This window comes from Marmota flaviventris, chromosome 16, assembly GCF_047511675.1.
Source record: "Marmota flaviventris isolate mMarFla1 chromosome 16, mMarFla1.hap1, whole genome shotgun sequence".
NCBI classification, from domain to species: domain Eukaryota; kingdom Metazoa; phylum Chordata; class Mammalia; order Rodentia; family Sciuridae; genus Marmota; species Marmota flaviventris.
In genome coordinates this window covers 36,942,937-36,966,488 of record NC_092513.1, presented here as the reverse complement: position 1 = coordinate 36,966,488, position 23,552 = coordinate 36,942,937, and the positions used below count along the sequence as shown (strand labels likewise).

Genomic DNA, 23,552 nt, shown 5'->3' with positions numbered 1-23,552 from the left:
CCACCAGATGGCAATATTTGGAAAGCCATTCAGAGGGATTTCAAAGCTGGGAGCAATTATTGTTCATACAGAGATTAGCTTCATGAAGTCTAATGTCCTAGATTCCATCAAAGGTGCGCTAAACATCTTTCATTTTATTCTTCCTTCCACAACATTATTATTATTATTTAACTTTAAAGAATAAGGGTGGGGAGTATGTGTTGTTCTTTTGCTTCAAATTCTAGAATGCTAGAAACCTTGTTTTTAAATAATTCTCCAAACATCGTTAGTAAGTATTACAGTCTCAAATCAGTGGATAAGATAACATATTTGCTGTGGTGTGTCATTGTGAGAAATGCTATGGGTGATAGTTATTAAATAACTTGAGGAATCTAAAGTTCTTCCCCAAAGAGTAGCTTTTTAAGAAGTTGCCTTGATATTAAACCAAGAATAACTTGTGGGTACAAAATTCTTATTTATATTGATTTAGAATGATTCAGGGTTATTTAAATAAGATAAGTAAACTCTTCCCCTTTTTGTTGAATAAAAGTAGAAATCCTAAACCCTGCATCCTATCCAGCAGCATTCTCTAGGGAGTCAGAGCAGGCTTTAGGGCCTGCTCCTCCCTGTCTTCAATGTTGGCATGTTTGAAGAAAAAGTAATAGGAAATAGCTCATCTACATAGGGTGTCCCTTTATAAGTCCCCTTGTATCTGTGGATACAGGATGAATACTTCTTTGTAAACATACAAATAGTAAATATTTCATGCCTTGCAGTCTGTAACAACCATTTAAATCAATGTAGGGTAAGAACATCCATAGACAATACATAAATGAATGGGCGTGGCTGGGTTCAACCATATTTTATTTGTAGAATCAGACAGTGGGCCATTTTTGGCCCATGGACCAGTTTGCAGACCCTATCAGCTAACAATTGAGGTGGGTAGAAGATGGTAGAGAACCTAGAAGACATTCCTTTGTTACTTGCTCTCTTTTTTTGCATGTTTCTGCAGAGTTGTAGCTTTCTTTAACCCTCTCAGAAATTGTCCAAGTTGAGCACCACTTGGATGACATATTTGGGAACAGAAGTATTTTGGATTTCAGGTTTTTTTCAGATTTTGTAACATTTGCACACATAATAAAGAGATATTTGGGGGATAGAACTCAAGTCTAGACACATTTTTTTATATACACCTTAACATAACCTGAAGGTATTTTTATACAGTGTTTCTAGTGCCTGCATTTAGACTGTGTCTCATCATGTGAGTCAGGCTGGGAATCCTTGTAAATGTCACATCAGAACTCAAAAAGTTTCAGTTTTTGGAGCATTTCAGATTTTAGATTTTTTGGTTTAGAGATGTTCAGTCTGTTAGTTGATACTGCCCCCAACGTGCACGGGTAGCTGAACTTAAGGTCACTCGTATGAAATTCCAGGGACACTTAATAAAATGCGGACACACTTTACCTTTAAACAGTTTCAAGATGGCTTCTCCGCTCTCGGCCTCAGGCTCCCCAAAAAGGAGAGCAAGAGAAAGTCATGAGAGGCTGGCGAGAGAGAGCAAGCATGTTTGGAAATGGGCTTTTATTGGGGGGAATCTTGTTCTATCCAAAAAAGTTCTATCCAAAAAAGACCAGAAGGGGTAGAGTTACAAGGGACAGGTGAGTGTAACTCAACCCCAAGGGTGACACCTATATCTGAAGTCATTCCTTTTACTTTTCAAGCTGGGACAATGCCCAAGTCACCACCAAATGTAGTGATTGGTCAGAGCTTCTTGCTTCAGGACTGGAAGGCGTGGGTCATTCAGAGTGGCTCCCCACAAGTTGATAGTTTTCTTGAGTGGGTAATTCCCTCACCAGTTACATAGTTCCTGAGATTTCTTTGCTGGGCCTAGCTACTTCTCATGTAAATCTGTTTCTGCACTGAGTAGCAAGTACCTATGCTTTATATCTTATGACGTATTTGGGTGTTGCCTGACTCCTGGGGTTAAATACTGAAGCAATAGCTAGTTATTAGGCAATTTAATTTTATGTTTTGGTCTTTTTAAACAACATAACCATACTGAAGAAAAGTTACTGTTGACTATACCAATTTTTTTAAAATTACATAATAAAGTTAAAGGGAACTTTTGGGGAAAATAATTTAAATATCACCATCCAAAATAATTTTTCTCCCATTTTTGCATATTTGCTTTTTCTATAAACATTCTATTTTTCCACAGTGGAAAAACGTTTGTGAACTTTGGATATTACTTGGCATTAGTCACAGTGTCTTTCACTTTTGTGGGTCATCAGAACTATAATTAGAATAGTAAAGTAATATTTTATCTTATCAATGCACCAGAACATATACCTTAATTCTTACTATCTTACAAATTTTTACTACCAATTTCCATATAGGCTTTGCTGTTGTTTTAGTTGGTTTGATTCATGTCACTTTATCTATTTCCTAAGAACACAAACTCCCAGAGTATGGAGGACATGGCCACTGAGTTATTATGACTTTTAATCAAAGATAATGTATTTTTCCCAAAAGGAAAAATTTACAAGCATATGCAGTTCTAGGGTACGAGTGCCAACACAACTTTTATCACAAAGAGCATTTGATTTATTGAATAATACTTATTAGATTTCTACTCTCTGCAATGCACTATACTGATTGTTTGGAAGTGTGTGTATGAGGGCATGACAATGTGCTCATTCCATATTTATTGTGTAATTACTATGAACTAGGTATTATCAGGTCTTGGTGGATACAGGATGAATACAGGAGCAAAAAATGGCTTTATTTGACTTTATTGGAGAGCTAAGATTTATATATATATATAAAACATAGAAAATGAGATGCATCATGGAAGAAATAGTTAAAATATCATGGAAATTTGGGAGGAAGGAGTTAAAATATTATGGAGAAGGGTAGAAGAGATGCCATTCACCTCAAATCATGAAGGTAAGTTGGTTTTGGATACTGAGGATTGATGTTATTTGACCTTCACTCCATAAACACTGAGTGCCAACTGTTTGCCAAGTTCTTTGCTAACAGCTGGAGATAGAAAGGTGAATAGGACAGAGCTCTTAGTGCATACTGTCCCCTGAAGCAGAGTCTGGAAAATAACTGTAGATGTGATAAGAAGGCTAGTGAGTCTTGGCAGAGGACATATGGGGGTAGCCTGAAATGGGGATTTCCTTTAATGAAGTTCTTTGGCGGCTCTCTTTTGGCATAGTCTTCCTTATCAGGTACTGTCAGAATCTGTGGGAAGGCTGCTTCTGGAAGTGTGCAGGCTGCTGTAGTTAAAGTTGGGATGGCAGTGAGTCCCCTAGTAAGTTCCTTCCTGAGAGTGCATAAAGCTTAGACCCAGGATGAGCAAGACCTTCATGCTGGCCTCACCCACTGAGAACTAAAGCAAATCTCTAAGAATCGCAGAGTCTCGGTGTGTTTTGCTTTTCTAACAGTTGCAGTCTCAAATGACCATCTAATCCAAATCACTCATTTTAAAGATGAAACTCCTTGGGGAGGAGAGTTTGACCTTCCTGGGGTCAAACATTTGGTGACAGAGCCACAGTACAGAACCTTCAGATTGTGATTCTCATAGTTCTATGCTACTGGTTTAATTTTTTATCTGCCTCATCTGTACCATACAGGTAATAAGAACCAGAAAGAGGATGAGCCTAAGCAATAACTTGTATTTTGCCCATCTCATACTACAGCCAAAATTTTTAATCAAATTTATAATTTAAATAGTGATGAATGGATAAGTGATGGGAAGAGAAGGAAACTTGGAACACATTCTTAGATCTGCTACTTACCTCCTTCAAAACCTGGGCAAATGGCTTGACCCCACTTTCCTCGTCTTCAGAATAGAGACATAATACATCTTGAGTTGTGAGAATAGAGGTAATATAAGTGCTGGCTGTATCAGGGACACTCAGAAAATCTTTGTTCTTTCTACTTCCCTCCTCAGAGCTACCAGTTCTTCATAGAGTTCCATCTGTTTATTAGTGAGGATATCTGATAAAGATTTGAAATAAACAATGGCGTGAGAGTGCATGTATAAAACTCTAGGGCAGAGCTTAATGTTCTCATGTCTGAATTCCATTAATTCTGCTTAGAGAGTCAGATGCTTTTGTTTATGGTTCCTTTCTCCTTCTGTAACTTATATTCTGTGGATGTGTTGGTAGGACTGAAGTATTCATCCGTTCATTTTATCTGTGGTTTAAAGTGATTTGTCAAGCATATATAGATGAATTTCTAAGTAAAGAAAATGGCTAAATATTAACAATCACTGAATGTAACTGAAGGATATGAATGTGTGCTATACTGTTATGCAATTTTTTTAGATCCTGGATGTTCAAAATTCCCTAGGTCAAATTTTTTTTTAAGAATTACATATTAAATATTAATGAAGCTTCTACCATGGTTCCCATTACAGTGCAGGGGGCAGAAGGCACATTGGAGGCTATTCAGGGTCTCAGCCTGCATGAAGCAGGGTTCACTGTAGGAAATATTAATGAATCAAGCAGTTCTATTGCCAGATGCTGAGTGCTGTGGAGGAGAAGGGCAGGATGCTGTGGGAGCCCTGTGCAGGGACAGCCAAGGAAGAATTGGTATGGGAAGGTCAGACGAGGCTTCTGGGTTCATGGACATCAACTCTGAGACTGAAGGGAAGAAGGAGCTAGCCATGTAGTGGAGAGAGTGTATTGCAGAGGAGAGGAAATCATGTGGGTAGAAAAGGCAGCCGCTTCAAAGATCTGGAGAGAAAATAGGAGAAGCATATGGTATGTCGATACAATGGAAAGAAGTTGGACAAAGAAATGAAGCAACCAGCAAGTGGTAAAATATAGGGCTGGATGGACAGGAAGGTCCTTTAAGACCCCCTCTCGGGGATAGTGGGAAGCAGTTACCTGGAGCCCACGGGTTCAGTGACTCCCTAGGAGTTCCACCAGTGGCAGGACTGTGGTAGGCAGATCATTGTGCTGGGTGTCTGGCATGAGTGAGGTTTTTGCTGATATTATTTACTAAGATAGCAAACGTGGTGCCATTGATATCCAAGAGGCTGCCTATAGGGATTTGGGATCTAAACCCTAAGAAGTGAAGTATGGTTTTTGGAGTCATCAGCATGTTAGCAGAATGTCACATGTACAGATAAGATTGCCCAAGGAAAGCATAAAATGAGAGTCCAGAGTCCATCCTAAGGATTGCCATCATTTAAATGATAAATTAAGAAAAACGTTCATAGCAGCACTGTTCACAGTAGCCAAAATGTGGAAGCAATCCAGGTGTCTATGGACAGATGAATGGATAAACAAAACATGGCACATACAACACTGGACTTTTATTCAGCCTTAAAAAGGAAGGGAATTCTGACATATACTACTCTCAAAGTTCATTAATAGTGTAGCAAGTTACATGAAATAAGCCAATTACACACACACAAAAAAAATATATTCTATGTGATTCCACTTTTATGAGGTACCTAGAGTAGTCAGATTTATAGAGACAGAAAAATGTTAGTTTCCATGGTCTTGTGGGAGGGGGAAATGGAGAGTAAACATTTAGTGTGTAGAGTTTCATTTTAGAAGAATGAGAACCTTCAGGATCTGGGCAGTGGTGGTTGCTTTATGTGGATGTACTTAATGCCATAGAATGTATACTTACAAATGGTTATGATGGTAAAATTTTATGTTATGTGTATTTTATCACAATTTGAGAGAGAGAGAGAGAATGAGACTGCTACAGATTAGCTAAAAACAGGAGAAGAACCAGTTGAGTACATTATCATGGAAACTGAGGCAAAAGTGTATTGTAAGAATGAGCAAAGGGTCGATACATCCAAATGGTCCACTAAGGGAAAGTGAGGTAGTGATTTTGCTGAGGATAATTTCAGTGCCATGATCAGAGTAGAAGCCAGATACAAAATGGAGGGAGGGAGAAATTGAGATGTGGAAAAGGTATTTAGATAACCCTTTAAGGTATTTGATAAAAATGGAGGGCAGTAGGGACTTTGTGGGAGAAGAGCTGACTCAAGGCCAAAGAGACTGGAGGTCTTCAAATGCTGCTGGGGAGGAGTCAATAGAAAGAACATGTAAGGATCTGGCAGAAAGTTACAGACCAGGTCTCTGAGAAGGCTGTGGCAATAGGCAAGGACACACCCCTGCATTGCCACAAGCAGGAGAAGAGTAAGATGGCTGCCCTTCAGGTTAATTTGTAGGTTTGGGAGTGGGAGTTCAGGTTCTGTGCTCAGGACTTGAATAGCTTCTGTGAAGTCAGGGAGGCCATCTGCTAAGGGAGGAGAAGGTGACAGGGTTAGGGATAAAAGGAAATGGAAAAGTATTGAAATGGCTGGCTGATGAATAATGACAGCACAGACTGACCAGGGAAACAAAGATATGGAAGCATTGAGACCTGCCAGGTTTGGAGGCGTTGAATTTATAGTTGTGCTGTTCTTCCAGACAGCTATTTTTTTTCTCCCTTCCAGCCAGGCTCAGCAGTTCACATGAAATACACGTACCTGGCAGATGAAAACCATAAAAATTTCTTTTGGGGAAACGTGGAAATACATTTATTGTTTATAAAAAGGGCAAGACATTTATTCCAAAGTGGCCTGATTTGGGGGAAAAGCCGGCCAGCGTCTCATTGGGGTGTTCTTCTGCCCAGAGGAATCTAAGCAACCCTAAATCTTAATATCTCAAATAATTGACAAATAATAAAACACAAACACTCAGTAATATATTTACAAAAGCGAAGCCCCCTGATGGAGCTAGTCCACATGGGTTCTTGAACTAGACAAAAACAAAATGGCTCTGGTTTATTTATGGGGGCCCATCAAAGGCAGGGGTAAGGTTTCAAGGGCTGTCTTGTAGTCAGCAGGTTGACTGACATCTTGGCAGGTCACACCCATCTCAGGTGCTGTGTGGGGTCTTGGGCAGAGCTTGAGGGGGAAGTTCACCTGAATCAGGCATTCAATCCCTGTGGGGAGTGCCCCAAGGAGTCCCCAGTATCAGACTTATCTCCTCAGGAGGCTACTATGCACAACATAGTCCACACACAGCCCACAGACGGCTGATAACAGACTAACACTTTATTAATCCTCTTCAAAATGTTCTAAGAGCCACAGGGCTGGGTTAAGAGTTGCTGACTTCTTGGTTTATAATGAAGTTAATACTTGTATAAGGATTATAAATAATTCACCTGAGTTTTCTGGCTATGTAAATTACTGAAGAGCAGCCTTAAAAATTTCTGAACAGTTTATTGAGTAGTCTGATGGCATTCTACTACCCCACACACTACCTTCTCACAAACTTGTATCACTTGTCATGGGTACTTGTGGCCCCAAAGGCAACTACTGTGTTGTATAGAGAAATAAAGGTCAAGTAAACCTTTGGTAAGATTAATGCATCATATACCTCTATAGACTTCTGCCTTCCACATAGTATACCAGGATCCATGTAAGTAATTTTTGCTAGCAAGAATGCCACTAAAATTACTGCAGGTGAAATATCAAAATTTTTCTTTACAAGTGGGCTATGGTATGTTATTGAATGCTCACAGACTGGTGCTGGAATGGTTGCATATTTTGAGGCCCCTAATCAATAAATGTTTTCATTTTCCTCACCACACTTCACTTTCTGGCTTTACTTTTCTGGTCTTGAGGATTAACAAGAATAATTCAAGAATAAACAAAGATGATAGTCACTAACCTTGTCATTCATTTTCCCCATTGGTACCCTAGACTTTCGAGCAGAGTGATTGAATAGGGCTTTCTATAATGATAAACATACTTCGTATCTGTGCCATCTCATTTGGTAGCCACTAGTCGCAGGTGCCCACTGAGGATACCAAATGTGGCTATGAAATCAAGGAATGGCATTTTACATTTTATTATAATTAAATTCAATGTAAACCACAGGAGGTCAGTGGTTTCTATATTGAACAGCCACTGTAGAAGCCAGATTATATAGAACTGGAATTTTGAACATAGCTTTTGAATATACAATAGGACCACCCCAGGAAGCTCCCTCCAGTCTGATGTGCTCAGAAGTCTGGCCTGGTCCTGTGATCAGCAAGTTGGTAATGGTCGAGGGATTCTGATCAATGTGAGTTTGGAAGAAGGAGTCAACTTTATGCCATGGTGCATAACTTTATGCACCAACTTTAGCCATGGTGCATTCACCTTCGTTTCTTCCTAAACTAACCCCTGAGTCCTGTGCACAAAGGGGAAAATGTGGATGAACAAGCATTATTTGATGCCTACTGCATACTATGCATTTTGGTAGCAATTTTACATATCTTGTCTCATTAATTCTTCTATGTCCCATATGAAACTTGTTTATGCACCTTACAAATGAGGAAATTGACTTCCAGATAGTTTACTATCTTGTTCAAGACACATAGCTGAGTAAGTTGTAGAATCAGATTAGAACCCAAGCAGGTGTTGGGTTGCTATCTGTACTACTGGTATTCTCAGCTAGATGCTCATACTTAGAACTGCTTAAGAAGTAGAAAACCCCCAGGGTTAGACTGGAGGTAGGGTACAGGTAGTGGAATGCAAATAATTTGCTTCTCTGAGTGTGTGTTTTAATTTGAGTTCTCTTAAAAGTTGAACTTGTATTCCTCTCTCCTCTCCCTACTGTTTTCCCTCCCTTCTCCACCACTTGAGTTGTGTTGACTATGTTATCCCTTCATGGAAATGCAATTGTTAATGCCATAGAAAATATATAATTGGGTTAAAATTGCTCAAAACACAAAGACACATTCTAGCATTTTGGTTGCCATGTAGGCAAAAATCTCAAACCACTTGGTACTTGGATGTGCTTATAATTTATGATAACTATATTTATCTGTAGCCATTTAATGAGACATGTCCCAGAATTCAAATGCTGCCCCTGTGCCTTCTCAATGTCTCTTACATGTGTGATATTTTCTTCTTCTTTAGTATTTTCAAATTTTTCACTATGAAAATTGTAGAAATTGTGAAAAGCTTACCATCCTATCCCAATAAATCATTTGTTGTTGATTATTGTTTTAATAAATTTTGTTTTGTATATTTAAGGTATACAATCTGATGTTGTGGGATACATATAGGTAGTCAAAAATTAATATAGTGAAGCAAATCAACATACTTATTATCTCAGTTACCATTTTTTGTTTGTTCAATGCTCTTGCAACAAAATCTAGTCATTTAGCATGATTTCCATATATAGTACAATTTTATTACCTAAAGTCCTTTTTGTTTGTTTCAGGGATTGAACTCAGGGGCTCTTAAACACTGAGCCACATCACCAGCTCTTTTTTTTCATATTTTATTTAGAGACAGGTTCTTACTGTCTCTAAATAAAATATGAAAAAAAGAGCTGGTGATGAAGTATGAACTTTATATTTTAGACTTTATATTTTACTTAGGGCCTCACTAAAGTTGCTGAGGCTGGCTTTGAACTTGTGATCCTCCTGCCTCAGCCTCCCAAGCCTGTAGGATTACAGGCATGCACCATTGCACCCAGCACCTAAAGACCTCTTGAACATTAGCTCTTCAGAGTTGTTTCCCCTACATATCTGCTACTTGGTATCCTGTTTTATTTTTCCTTCTAATGCTCATTCATATAATTTTATGTAATTGTTACCAGACGGTGTACATTTTAGAACTTTGCTCTTTTATTTCATTTTATCTCGAGCAGTTTTCTATGCTGCTGTCTGTATTTGCAATTGTATTTTTAATGCCTGTAAAATATCTATAAGGTTATATACCATTATGTATCCAACTTGCCATTGCTACTGTATGGAGTCTATTTCAAAACTAACTTTGGTATGTTTTTAACTTATGGGTTATAACTGACTAAATAATACCCCTGAGGGGTGGTCTGAGACCCATGTGTCTCCACATCCCCCTGTGAATGATTTTTCAAAACATTTATTTTTTAGTTGTAGGTGGACACAATACCTTTATTTTTATGTGGTGCTAAGGATCGAACCCAGTGCCTCACACATGCTAAGTCAGAGCTCTACCCTTGAGCCATCTCCCCAGCCCAGTTTTTATTATACTAAGGAATCCTTAATTGGGTATTACTTCCGATTTTTAAAGAAATTCTTCACAAGAGTAATTTTTATTTTCCAAATACAATGTTCTCAAAAGCAATGGATGATACATTCTAATTTCCTCTCAGACCGTTGGCATCATCTGATACATACTTTCTGTGTTCTGTATAGTCTGTAAAACCAGCATGGCATCAGGTTGCCTGGTTACTTGTTCTGGGAGTGACACAGATTATCAGCATCCTTTATCTCAAATATCATTCTGCTTAAAATGTGTGTGCTGACGTGTCTGCCTCTGTTCTAAAGTTAGCCATGCTTCATTTGTCAAGAAAGCAATTCAAATGAATCTAGATTATCAGGCTAATATTCAACTACACTAGGGAGCTTGAGTGGTAAAGGTCAAGATAAGCTTCCTAGTACCTCCCCAAAGGATTTGCTTCTAGGCCTGCAGATTTTTTTAATCTTCCAGCCAAACTCCAAACCCTGCTCTAGATGCTGACTTGTTACTCAGTTTTGGTTTTTCAAGGAACAACTACACTCTGTGACTGTTTGTTAGAGTTTCTCCCAGGCACTCTTGTGTTCTCATCATTGGTTTTGCTCTTGGTGAGTGACACGTTTCAGGCCTGTGTGAGTTAATGCCCTTCATGCACCATTACTTTGGTTTATAATCTGAACTGAACCGTTAGCATCCTCTTCCAGTGTTGGTTTTAGAGAAAAGGTTTCCTTGGTTTGTCCAAAAAAAAAAAGTTTTGAATGCTTAGAATATTGTGTAATGACATTATTGCCTCTAGCCAGAAGAACCCTATTTCTATAATAGCATCTTAGGATGAAAATATCCAACCACTCCTGCTTAAGGAAATATTTTCCCTACAATATAAAATTAAATAGTAGCACAGCTACTCACAGCTATATTTAAATAAATAAAGGCTGCATCTCAAAAAAATGTTTTTGATGTTTTACTGTATAGTGAGGTATCAAAACATGAAGCATTTGTTTTTAAATTTTAATTCCATTTATGTAAAATTATTTTGAATTACATAAGAATGATAGAGGAGAAAATTCTGTTTGGAAAAATTGTCAGTTCTGGTTCAAAGAACAGAATCATTTATCTGGTTGATATTCACTAGATGCTTTTTTTTTTCTTAAAATATTTTTAAAGTTGACCTTTATTTTGTTTATTTATATGTGGTGCTGAAAATCGAATCCAGTGCCTCACACATGCTAGGCAAGCACTCTACCACTGAGCCACAACCCCAGCTCTCATTAGATGCTTTTAACTGACAGAATTTTGGATATTTTAAGATGGTCATAAAAGGCTTCAGAAGAAGTCAACTTTGAAAAGTCTACCTCTGTAAAATGGAAAGTTAAAAAAAGAGAGGACATTCCAGGCAAAGAATGGAGCATAAACCTTCTCAAGGGGTTAGGAAAAGATTGATTTTAATGTAAACAATGGATGATTAGGAGAGAAAGATGAACAAGGGTCAAATTTTGCAGAGGCCCAAATACCAGATGAAATATGAACTTTATATTTTAGACCTTATATTTTAGGAAATACTGAATATGAGGCAATGTTCTCTAAAAAAAAATCAGTGTATAAATGCCACTTTTTTTATCCATTCATCCATTTAAGGACATCTAGGTTGGTTCCATAGTCTAGCTATTGTGAATTGTGCTGCTATAAACATTGATGTGGCTGTGTCCCTGTAGTATGCTCTTTTTAGGTCTTTTGGGTATAGTCTGAGAAAGGAAATAGCTGGGTCAAATGGCAGTTCCATTCCCAGCTTTCCAAGGAATCTCCATACTGCTTTCCAAATTGGCTGCACCAATTTGCAGTCCCACCAGCAATGTACAAGTGTACCTTTTCCCCACATCCTCGCCAGCACTTGTTGTTGATCGACTTCATAATGGCTGCCATTCTTACTGGAGTGAGAAGGGCAGCAGAATAAAATAGACACTAGTATTGCTGTATGTATAAACGTGGCTGTATAACCAATGTGATTCTGCAACCTGTACACTTGGAAAAATGAGAAATTATACCCCATTCAAATGTATGATATGTCAAGATCATTGTATTGTCATGAGCAACTAATGAAAAAGAAAAAAATCAGTGAGTTTTGGCAATCCAAACAGTTTTGCTACTACCTTCTCTAGTTCTTCAATTAGATTTGATTAGTTTGCACTATATTCATGTGTGGCAATACCTAACTGAGCCACATAAGCATGTATAATTAAGGCATGTTGGTAATAAAGTATTTTTTAAAAAATAAAAAGGGAACCAATCTATGGCAGTTCTGGAAACCTCAATGGGGATCATAAACTAAAAAACTTCTAGGAGGGGTTGGGGTTACAGCTCAGTTGGTAGAGTGTTTTGACTCGAATGCACAAGACCCTGGGTTTAATCCCTAGCAACACACACACACACACACACACACACACACATATTTAAAAAAAACTAGTAAACTTCTAAAAGATGGAAAAGGGGTAAGATTATGTGATAAGTTTTAAAAAGAGCAAAAGAAGAACAAATATAGGAAGCAAAAAAAAGGGAACAGCTCATATAGGTGAAATAAGAGAATAGAAGAAAATAAAAATTATAATGGTTTCCCTAAATAGATAATGTTTTGCATTCATTAAACTCTACTGCTCTTTCCCCCATCAAAATAAGTTGGTCAAAATAAGAAAGTATAAAAGTTCTTGCAAATTAAAAATGTAATTATCAAATTAAAAATCATTAGGACTTCCAGAGTATAAAGCAAAAGGTGAAAAAAATGGAAAATATGAGAAAATTATTAAGGGCACAGAAGAAATACCTAGAAGATCCAGCAGTCTTTAAAAGTTATTAAAAGACATAGCAAACAAAAGCAGAAAGATCAGATTAAAAGAGGCCATTAAATATGAAACAGGGTAAATTAAAAAAAAAAAAAAAAAAAAAAAAAAAAACCATCTTCCTGGAATTCAAGAAGAGATCTTAGAGCTTCTGTGGTCGAGACCATGGAACTTCTTTCATAGTCCTGAGGGAAGTGAATAACTTATAGATGAACTCCAGAAAAATGTTTTTTTAAAAAAAAAGAAATAAAGGATAGTATCACTACCTATTAAACTATGAAACTATTGGAAGAACGCAGTTATATAAAAATATAAGAAATTCCAGCCTATAATGGAGAGTCAATGGCATTATTCCTTGGACTAAGTCAATAAATATAATTTTAAGAATGTCACTTAAAGTTGTAATGGTATGTCCCAACAGTAATACCAAAGGAATTAGTCCAAATGAGATAATAGGTTCCATGAAGAATGTCTTAAAAAATAGCCAAAGCTATTCTAAGATCCGCCCCCCCCCAAAAAAAAGCAATGCTAGAGGCATCATGATACCTGAATTCAAATTATACTACAGAGCTATAGTCACAAAAACTGCATGACACAGGCATTAAAAACAGACACAGACCACTGGTACAGAATAGAAGACACAGAGATAAACACACAGAGTCATTTGATCATTGACAAAGATACCAGAAACATACATAGGAAAAAGTGGTGTTGGGAAAATTCGTTATCCATATGGAGAAGAATGAAATTAGACCCTCATCTCTCATCCTGCACAAACTCAACTCAAAATGGATTAAAAACCTCAGAATTAGGTCAGAAACCATGCAACTCCTAGAAGAAAACATAGGGTCAATAACATATAGGCACAGGCAATGACTTTCTCAATAGGACCCCAGAAGCTCAGGAAATAATTCCAGTAGTTAATAAATGGGTGGTACCAAATTACAAAGCTTCTGCACCGCAAAGGAAATAATTAAGAATGTGAAAAGAGAGCATGAGTATTTTTTATCATAAGATGATGATATATGTTTCTTCAGCCCCCCCCCCCAAAAATAGTTAAAAGTTCTAGGAAAACGAAAATATATATGTCGAGATTCAGATTTACTTAAAATGAAGTGTGCTTTTAAATAATTAATGCCATATGGTACAAAGAATCTGTTTGACTTTGATGCTTTTATTATAATATTATTTTGCTTGTGAGACTTAAAATGATAGAATTTTTTCTTCTTTTTGGAAGGTAACACCACTTGATTCTTGAAAGAATAAGAAATTATGTAGTCATAAATGCTGTTTACTAGATTTCACATTTAGAAGCAATCTATAGACAAAACAAAGACAACTGTAGTCATAGATCAGAATGTAAATGTTAATCCTTTTATAAAGGAAATACATATGCTAAAATCACACAAATTAAAAGTAGGGAAGCCTGGGAGGAAACATATAATGGAGAGTTAGTGGCACTGTTCCTTGGAATAAGTCGAGAAATTTTTAAAGAAAGTTTCTTAAAAATCGTAATGGTTTCAAAGCCAGTCTCAGCAACTCACTGGGGTCCTAAGCAACTTAGTGAGACCCTGTCTCAAAATAAAATAATAAAAAAAAAAGGCCTGGTGATGTGGCTCAGAGACCCTCTCCTCTGCCCCCCCAAAAAACATTGTAGTGGTAACTGCTTTAAGGACTAAAAATATTATCAATAAAAGTGAGAGAAATGGGAAGTAACAAAAGTATGTTAAATTTCTTTCATAATGGGAAATAGATACTATGTTAAAAAGTGAAGGATAGATTATATATGAATTTTTTTAAAGAAATGATTGTAATCATAGAAGAGCTATATACAGAAATAAAGCCCACTAATTCCATAAAATGAGATTGGGGTAAAGGAGACATTTATTTTTCATATTATATATTCTGCTCCTCAGTTTTTAAATATGTGCACATTACCTTTATAAACTACAAAAAATTTTTATATAGGATGACTTGAAAGAAAGGGAGAGCAGAGACGGGGACTCTTGGAAGCTATTCTGCTTGCCTACATTTTAGGCATATGAGTATGGTGGAAACAAGGTTTGGGAGGATTGATTTGGAGGTTTGGTGATTGGATACTTGAACAGGATGAGTTTTGGGAGGGGAGGGGAGGGGGGATAGTAGAGGATAGGAAAGGTAGCAGAATACAACAGTTACTAATAGGGCATTATGTAAAAATGTGGATGTGTAACCGATGTGATTCTGCAATCTGTATTTGGGGTAAAATTGGGAGTTCATAACCAACTTGAATCTAATGTATGAAATATGATATGTCAAGAGCTTTGTAATGTTTTGAACAACCAATAAAAAAAAGAAAGAAAGGAAATGGAGAAAGAAAAGTAAAACATGTATAATGAACCCCACATTCACAAGCTGAATGTTAATCAAGGTCAGAACAGACTTAATTCATCTGTTCCCCATTTCCTTTTTTTTTTCCTTGTATTTTAAAATAAAAAAAAAAGAAAAGAAAGCAAAGCAGAGTAATTTTTCCAGACTTACTGACGGGGTGCTCTAAACTGAAGTTATTGACAAAATGATGCCCAGAATAATATATCTATTTTTAAGTTACTGATGCCTTACTGTTTCTTAGTAATATTTCTCCAGAAAGGCTGAAAAGTCAAAATGTAGCTAGTAATATTTATAATAATGTCAAACTTTTGTTACAAGAATATGATAGCCCAAATATTTTTATCTAATTACAAGTATTATATATCATAGTATTAATTCATTACACTAAACGTATTATACTAAAGAACCATCATAGGCCATAGTCAACAAGTTCAATAAGAACAAAGCATTTTTTTTTTACAAATAAAAATATTTCAATTCTACTGACAACTATATAACTTGCTTTTCTCCAGCAAACGGAAACAAGAACTCTGAGATTCATAAAACTTAACTAAGAGTATCTGCAGAACAGAATCCAAAAGTTCACTTAACCTCCATTTCCCATTTTAGAGAGATTATAATCATGCAGAAACTTGGCTCTCACATTTGCCTACTGATTTTCAAGGGGAATCAAAAAACATCTTTTAAGTAAATTCAGCATGTATCTTTATCCCATATGGATGGCAACATCTCTCTGCTATAGGGTTATGTCTTTTGCCAGCTAAGTCAATACTTAGAAACTGAGAGAACCAACTGATTCTTTTAGTTTGCTGTAACTGTTTTTTCCTTCATGTTGTGAATGATTACAGTGATGAATTTAAAGGATGGAAATAAATGATCCTTTTGCCTCAAGGAAGAGAAATGGGAAAAATAAAATATGAAAAGTGATGTGGGTTAAATATAAATCTTGGGACTGCATAATTAGGAGACACTAGGGAGTTATTCTTAAGTCGTTTTCGTGAAATCCAGCTTCTCACCTTGATCAGTACTAGCAAGCCATATTTCTTAATCGTAATGTGTCCTTCATAGAATATCTGTACAATGCATGACATAAGCATGGATTTGCAGCTGTTTTATAACTGCTGTGAAGTTTTCTGGCTCTGCTCCATGGCACTGTGTCCAAGCTTCGGGAACTCTTCTCAAGTACTGTAGATGAGGGAGGAGGCCACTTGCACAATGATTTACTTTACTCAGAGTCGAGTGTTTTGCGTGCAGAATGTGAGGCTGCTGTTCCGCTGGTTATGTCCAAAGTGACCAGCCAAAGAAACGTTTTTTTGAATTTGTCATCCAGCCTCAGAACTTTCCCTCTGTGGAACTTTGGATGTTCTAATCATCAGTAGGAAATAGCAGCGCTAGAATTCTTTATTTCTGCCACCTGATAATTCCCTATGAATCTTTAAACCATTTTAATTTTGCCTTTGATGGTATAATGTGATTGTAGTCAAAGCAGTTGTAAAGATGAGATGTGGTGATTGAATGTTCCAGACTCTCTGTCCTCATCCTGAAGGGACAGGGACTCTCAGGAAATAACTCATATCCCATTGCATTTATATCATCATCATTCATTTGACTACATTTCTGTCCTCTTCCTAGCTTTTTAATGAAGCAAGCTGAAGTTCTTTCTAAATGGTTCTTAGAGGGTTAGCACTCTCACTGGACACCATCCAATAGGATATTGAGATGGACAATCTATCTCTATAAAAACTTTTGTGAAGGATTCAAAATAGAGGAAGCCTTTGCTTATCCTGATACTTAGAAGGCAGAACTAATATTTTAGGTTGGGAGACAACCAAATGAAATCTCACACTTATGGTAGAGGTTAAATTTCTTAGATTGTATAGGGCTATGTTTTAATCAGCTTTTTTCACTGCTGTGACTAAAAGACCTGTCCAGAACAATTGTAGAGGAGGAAAAGTTCATTTGGGGACTCATGGTTTCAGAGGTCTCAGTCCATGGACAGCTGGCTCCATTCCTCAGGGTTCCAGGTGAGGCAGAACAACATGGTGGTAGAGTGTGTTGGAAGGAAGTGGCTCACAGGATGATCAGAAAGTAGAGACTCTGCTCACCAGATACCAACCATATACCCCAAAGGCATGTCCCCAATGACCCACCTTCTCCAGCCACATCCTACCAACCTTCAGTTACCATTCAACTAATCCTATCAGAGGATTCATTTACTGGTTGTGTTAAGGCCCCCATAACCCAATCAATTCTCCTCTAAACCTTCTTGCATTGTCTCAGACATGAGCTTTTAGGGGCACCTCACATCCAAACCATACAGGGTATAAGTACCAAAAGTGAAACTTGGAATTTTTATCCTGAAAGTGGTAGGGAACCATTGAAGTATTCTGAAAAAGCAAGGAGAGAAGATAAATCTAGTAGTGAAATGTCAGATTCTTTGAGAAGCAGGAGAGGAAGAAGGAAACTTCTTTTGAGAGACTCCTGAGCTAGGTATGAGGAGGATGTCTGAAGTAGGCTGTGATCTGTGGGACAGGGAGGGGAGGGACATGCATGTTCAGAAAGAAAAGAACAGGTGTGGTGATTGAATAAAAAAGATGGCAGGGAGAGGGAACAGGGTTCTGAGGATTCAAAACTGAGTGCTGATTATGGGTCCAGCTCAAGTAGGAGATCTGGAAGGGGAGCCAAGTAGGGGAAGGCTTCCTTGTTAAATGTACTATTTATTGTCCTAATCAATGCCACCAATCTAGCTTCTGCCTCTGGCCTGCTTATTGGGTAAGCTAGAGAATGTACTGATGAATATAGACACCACACGACAGGCCCACGTTTCTCCAAGATGCTTCTGGAAACCCAAATGGAGATTTGATGTTTTGAGTTGCTCTCATGCATCTCTCCCCAGGGAAACTGGCTTAGTCAGCCAGAAACATCTGCTGATATTTTTGTCCCTACCACATGGGGTCAGGTTTGTTCTTTCTGCCTCCCCAGAAATATTTAGTAGCTCTACAGAACCACTGGTGTTGTCCAAAAAGCCTTTCATTTGTGTCCCGCTGTCCCTATGCCATAGTGGCCAGGAACCTCTTTGTGACTTTGGCCTCTAGATCTAAAAGGGAACAGGCTCCCTCTACTCTCAAATTCCCAAGCTGACCTGGGGTATGGCTGGGGAATGAGGGAGAGAGCAGGGTCCCTCCTAGGGACACTTAACAGGCCCTGACACCAGTCTCCAACCAATCATGAAGTCTTATGATGGGAACTTTGGATTCTGAGTCTTTGAAGGATTTTAAGCTCTAGATACTTGAAAATCAGATTTTTGAGGCTCACAATTTTTTCTTCCTTGGTTTATTTATTCCCTGCCACGAACAGACTTGTAAAAGTCTGTTTTAAAACTCAATACCTGAATTCTGAGTGTTTCCTTTTTCTCTTGCATTTCTGTTTAATCATGTTGAGGATGTGGGAATTGAGAGGGTAGATTAGTGTGTGTGTGTGTGTGTGTGTGTGTGTGTGTGTGTGTGAATGTATTTTCTAAAGATGGCTTCCATAGGGTCTTCCATTCCACATGATTCTCTTACAATGTGAGACTGACATTCCTCCTATGTAGGATATAAAGAGGGTCAGTCTGGGTGAACCATTGTAGCTACCTTGATCAGAGATGTTGAAAGCAGTGCTCTGTGATTTCCAAGACTAAGTTTTAAAACTGCCATGCTCTTCTGCCCACTGTTTAGGGGCAATTATACTTGGAATGCAGTTGCCATACTGTGAGGAAATCCAAGTCTCATGGAGAAGGTCTGTACAGGTGTTCCAACCATAGCCCCAGCTAAGGTCCCAACCAGAAGATAACATCAGTCACCAGTTATGAGACTGAGGAGCCCTTTAAGATGACTTCAGCAGTAAGACTCCTTCAGACTACAGTGGCATGAGAGACACAAGTGAGAACCACCTAGCTGAGCCCAGTCAACCTCCAGAATGACAAAGAGACAATAATAAACCAATTGCTCTTGTTTTAATCTGCTAAGTTTTGGGGTGATTCATTATGCAATAGAGAACTAACAGGGGGGTGTTGCTTTTATCAATTGCTGCCTAATGGACTACCTCAAACCTATTAACTTAAAATAAACCTTTTGTTGTATCTTTCGGTTTCATGGATCCAAGATTGAGCAAGGTCTTGACTGGGCAGTTATCTCTGATCTGTATAATGTCAACTATGATACTGGGGCTGCAGGAGGTTCTTCAATCAAATCTTTGGAACCTTGATGCTCAGTGTGATCTCTTCCCCTCGGCGTGACATCTCATCCTCTAGGAACTTTCCACATGGCTCCTAGTTTTCCATAGCATGGTGGTCCCAGGCCAATCAGACTTCTCTCAAGCAGAATCTACCAGCCATTCATTTTAGGTTCTAGGCCAAGAACAGTCAGCATCATCTCTACCAAAATCTATTCTCAAAGCTGCTAGAGGGCCAGCCTAGATTCAAGGGAAAGAGAAATCCAATTTCTTGAAGGGATTGTGGCAAAAAAATGGTGACCACAGGGAACAAAGCAGAGCCTACGTTTGTATCTTAAAATGTTACTTCCTAAATTTCACACCCCTATTCTATGGATGAAGAAGATGAAACTAAGTTGTATAGTTGACCAAGGTTCTACAACTTCTAAGTACCAGCACCTGAATTCAAATTCAAGTTTGTATCAATCTAAACTGTGAACTGTTTCTACTTTGCTTTTCTTCTGTGCAAAATATAGTAAGGATACACTTTACATTGTATTTTAATTCTAAATTACTGTTGTTCATAAGGAAGACTGGACCCTACCCTCTACCCCCAATACATACAAGTTGCAGCTCTAATTGTAGAAGATACTAAAGAGATATTGGAAATGGCCTGGCTTGGGGGATAGGCCTAGCTCAAAATCAACCCTTAGGGCCAGAAGGATAGAATATTGTAATTGGCAAGCTCAGTTAGAAGCACGGGGTTTAAAAAAGCTATTCCATGAAGGAGGACCAGGAAAAATAATATTTACATGCTATTTACCCTGCATGTTGTTACTTCTCATTTATAATGATTCTATTGCACCCTCGAAGGCTAAAAGGATCCTCCTTGAGATGATGGGAATTTGGGGTTGGGGAGATGGGTATGAAGACATTTACATGGCTCCCATCAGCCCATCTGCAGACTCACTCTGTCGCCATTATGTTAAGGCTGAGGTCCCTTTGGATTTCCTAGGGGTCTGATTCCTTTATATAGAAAGCAAATGGAAGCTTCTTGAAGGTGGCACTATAAGTGAACCCTTCGTGCTCATATCTTACAGACGTTGAATAAATGGGAATTGAGAACATGAAAATACCTGGCATTCTGAGTGCTAATTAAAGTATTTCCAATGAGGAAACAAAATATAAGCTCTAATTAAAACTTTTTTTTATGGAAACTTAGTCTTTCTTCATGATTTCTAGTTGCATTCCTTTTTTTTCTTCCCCTAATGAAGTAAGCTGCTTTAATTTTCTTTTTAAGAATTTTATTTGGATGAGGTCAGAAATGGAGGAATTTCTCTTCCATTACTCACACGCCTTCCCAGCTGCTGGCCTCGTGTTCCCTCCACACACTCTAGGGGAGCCATCCACCAGCCATAGCCCTGCTGTGGTGCACACCAGACTTGACAGAGAAGCCCTAGACTCTGGAAGCCCCTACTCGCCAGGGTCCCTGATGGCCTGGGTTCTAAGTGACACTGAAATTCTGGAGGATCCTGATCCCTGACAGAACAACATTTCTTCTGCCCTTTCCGGGCTTTGTGTTTGTATTAAGGAGTCTCTGCACTCAGTTTGGACTTTTCAATATCAAAGTCAGCACTAAAGCCCAGTGGTTTGGTTGATATTTGAGAACCCCTAAGGAAATCTCTTGGAAGCCTCTGAGTCTTCTGGAAGGTTATTGATCTGTTAATGGTACTTAGCGTCTTGTCTCTTCATTTTTCTTGCCACCCAACGGAGCCCAAGGTGCCTTTGATCCCTTTTTAGGTGTCCTATACCCAGTCACATCATCATGATGCAATTTTAACGTGGAAATAAAAGAGGAGAAGAAAGGAATTTCATAAATGTGGACATAGACACATTTTAGTGAGAGCAGTCAAATAGGCATGTCTGTAGCTGGATGGTTGAACTCCAGCAATCTTGGCATCATGTAAATGAAAACAGATTTTAGCTCTGACTACAAATACAAAAGAAAAAATGCCTGCATCCCTTCTTCTAGAAGGCATCAAAGAAATGGACCTCGCTAGCTGAGGCTGAGAAATAAAATTAATAATCACAGTAAACAAGGGTAAGAAAATTATCTATCACATATCCTGCTAACCCCAAATCCTTTTATTTCTTCCTTTCCCATCAACATAATTTATAATTCTCCCCTCTACATCTACTCCCTCACTCTGTGAAGATTGCTCTCCGGGCAGCCTCCTACCCCTCACTTCTTTCTGTTCCCTGCCTCTCAGCCTTTCCTGGCTTTACCGCCTTGCTCCCTACAGGGAATTGCCTTGGTGTTGTGGCCTCTGGCTTCTGTCCTGCCATCTCCTCTGCTGCCTCCCTACCCAGATTCTGCATTCCTCCTCCCAGGTTAATCAGACCCTAGGAAGGCAGGCTGACTAGCAGAGAATGAAGCCTTTGACATCTGGCAGGTGCGTTCATGCTCACTTCTGACACTTCCAGGCTAGTGACCTAGCCAAGTTACTTAACTAGTTACTGCCTCTGACAAATGGGACTTAGCATAGCCCCTTTCTCATACATTTCTTTGAGGACTGAGACACCTACTCATTGTAAAGCCTAGCACTGGACCCATAAAATGTACCCAAATATTAGGTGTTGCTCTTACTATGATTAGAGAATAGTTCACATCTGTGCCAACACTGCTAACACTACTACAAATGAATGGTTTCTAACTTCGGTTTTCAGCCAAAGTCTTTACAATGTTTTTTTTCAAAGCCCTACACATTCCTGGTCCTTCTGTAATCTTTCTGACCTCAGCTCCTTCAGACTATCTCTCTGCCCCCTGCAGTGTGCATACATGCAACCCACTCTGCTGCAGACTTCCTTAAACAAGTCATACTCCCACCTCAGGGCCTTTGAACTGGCTGCTGTCTCTGCCTGGAACATTCTTCTAATATCCACATGGCTGTTTGCTTCACCTCCCTCAGGTCATTGACTCAATTTCACTATTTCAGGAATGTTTACTCTGGCCACTCCATTGAAAATTATAACATCTTTCTGTACTCCTTGCCTCTCCCTTCCTCAGTTTATTTTTTCCTGTAGAATTTGCCACCTTCTGACACACTGTATTTTTAAATTATTTTCTGCCTGTTTCTTCACCCTACTACATACACATGCTTGTATACTCGAGTGTAATGTCCCACAAAAGAAATGAATTGTCTGTTTTGTTCACTTCTGCATCTCCAATGCCTAGAACTAGTTCCAACACATAGTAAGTGCTCAATAAATATTCACTAAATGAATGATGGAACCCTAATGCAAACATTATTACCATAGCGAATCTTTTCCGAGTTTCCCCAAGCATGGTTAATTTCTTTTCTGAATTCCTATGTACATTCTTCAATTATAGCATTTATCACGTTGTGTTTTTATGGAAAACATATTTAAAGCTCTTAAATTTAACCAGATGGTATAATTCAAAAGCATGTTTTTATTTCATAGACTGAACTTCACGTAGCCCAGATTTGATTGAATGATTACAAAAATCATAATGCTCAGTGTTTTTAAACTGTTTTTAAAATGCACTCACATTGTGTTCTCTGAGTTATTCCACAAAATTAAATCCAAGATTATGGAAATCTCTAAGAAAAAGCAAATTAGAAAATAAATTCCAACATACAGAGAATCTTACCTTATCCAATGGCATGGTCTGTGTTTTGACAAGACCCAAACCTTGCTATTTTGCTAGCATTTCAGGAGGAGACTTGCAAAACTCTGCCTCTGAACATATCAGCATAGCTATCTATGTGGCTGATAAAGTCAGGGAATGTCAAAAGTCAGTCCTGGAAGGATGTTCCTGTATAGATTTTTTTCTGAAGTGGGCCTTCTTCATCTGGGAAAAAAACATTATTCATCAATGTTTCTCAAATAAAATGCTATAAATGGAAGAAAGAAAGAAAAAAGCCAGGAAGCATATGTGTCCATAAAATTCTCATTAGATCCAGAGAAAGAACTAGAAAATCATCAGAGGCCTCTGGAATAAAGGTAGTGAGCAAGGATCAATATAAAAATAAATACATTTATATGACACAGATGTAATTTCAGAGCCAATATCACTGACTGGCCAATCATGTATTCATTCATTGCTGTCATTTTGGGTGTGGTGCATATTTTAAACCATT

The 23,552-nt window shown here is 38.2% G+C and overlaps 1 protein-coding gene across 1 annotated transcript in view; it reads left to right on the top strand.

Annotated features, from left to right (window-relative positions):
• The window catches only part of Mapre2 (microtubule associated protein RP/EB family member 2), a 149,463-nt gene that overhangs the window by 26,260 nt on the left and 99,651 nt on the right, over window positions 1–23,552 (top strand). The gene's annotated exons all lie outside the window — the stretch shown is intronic.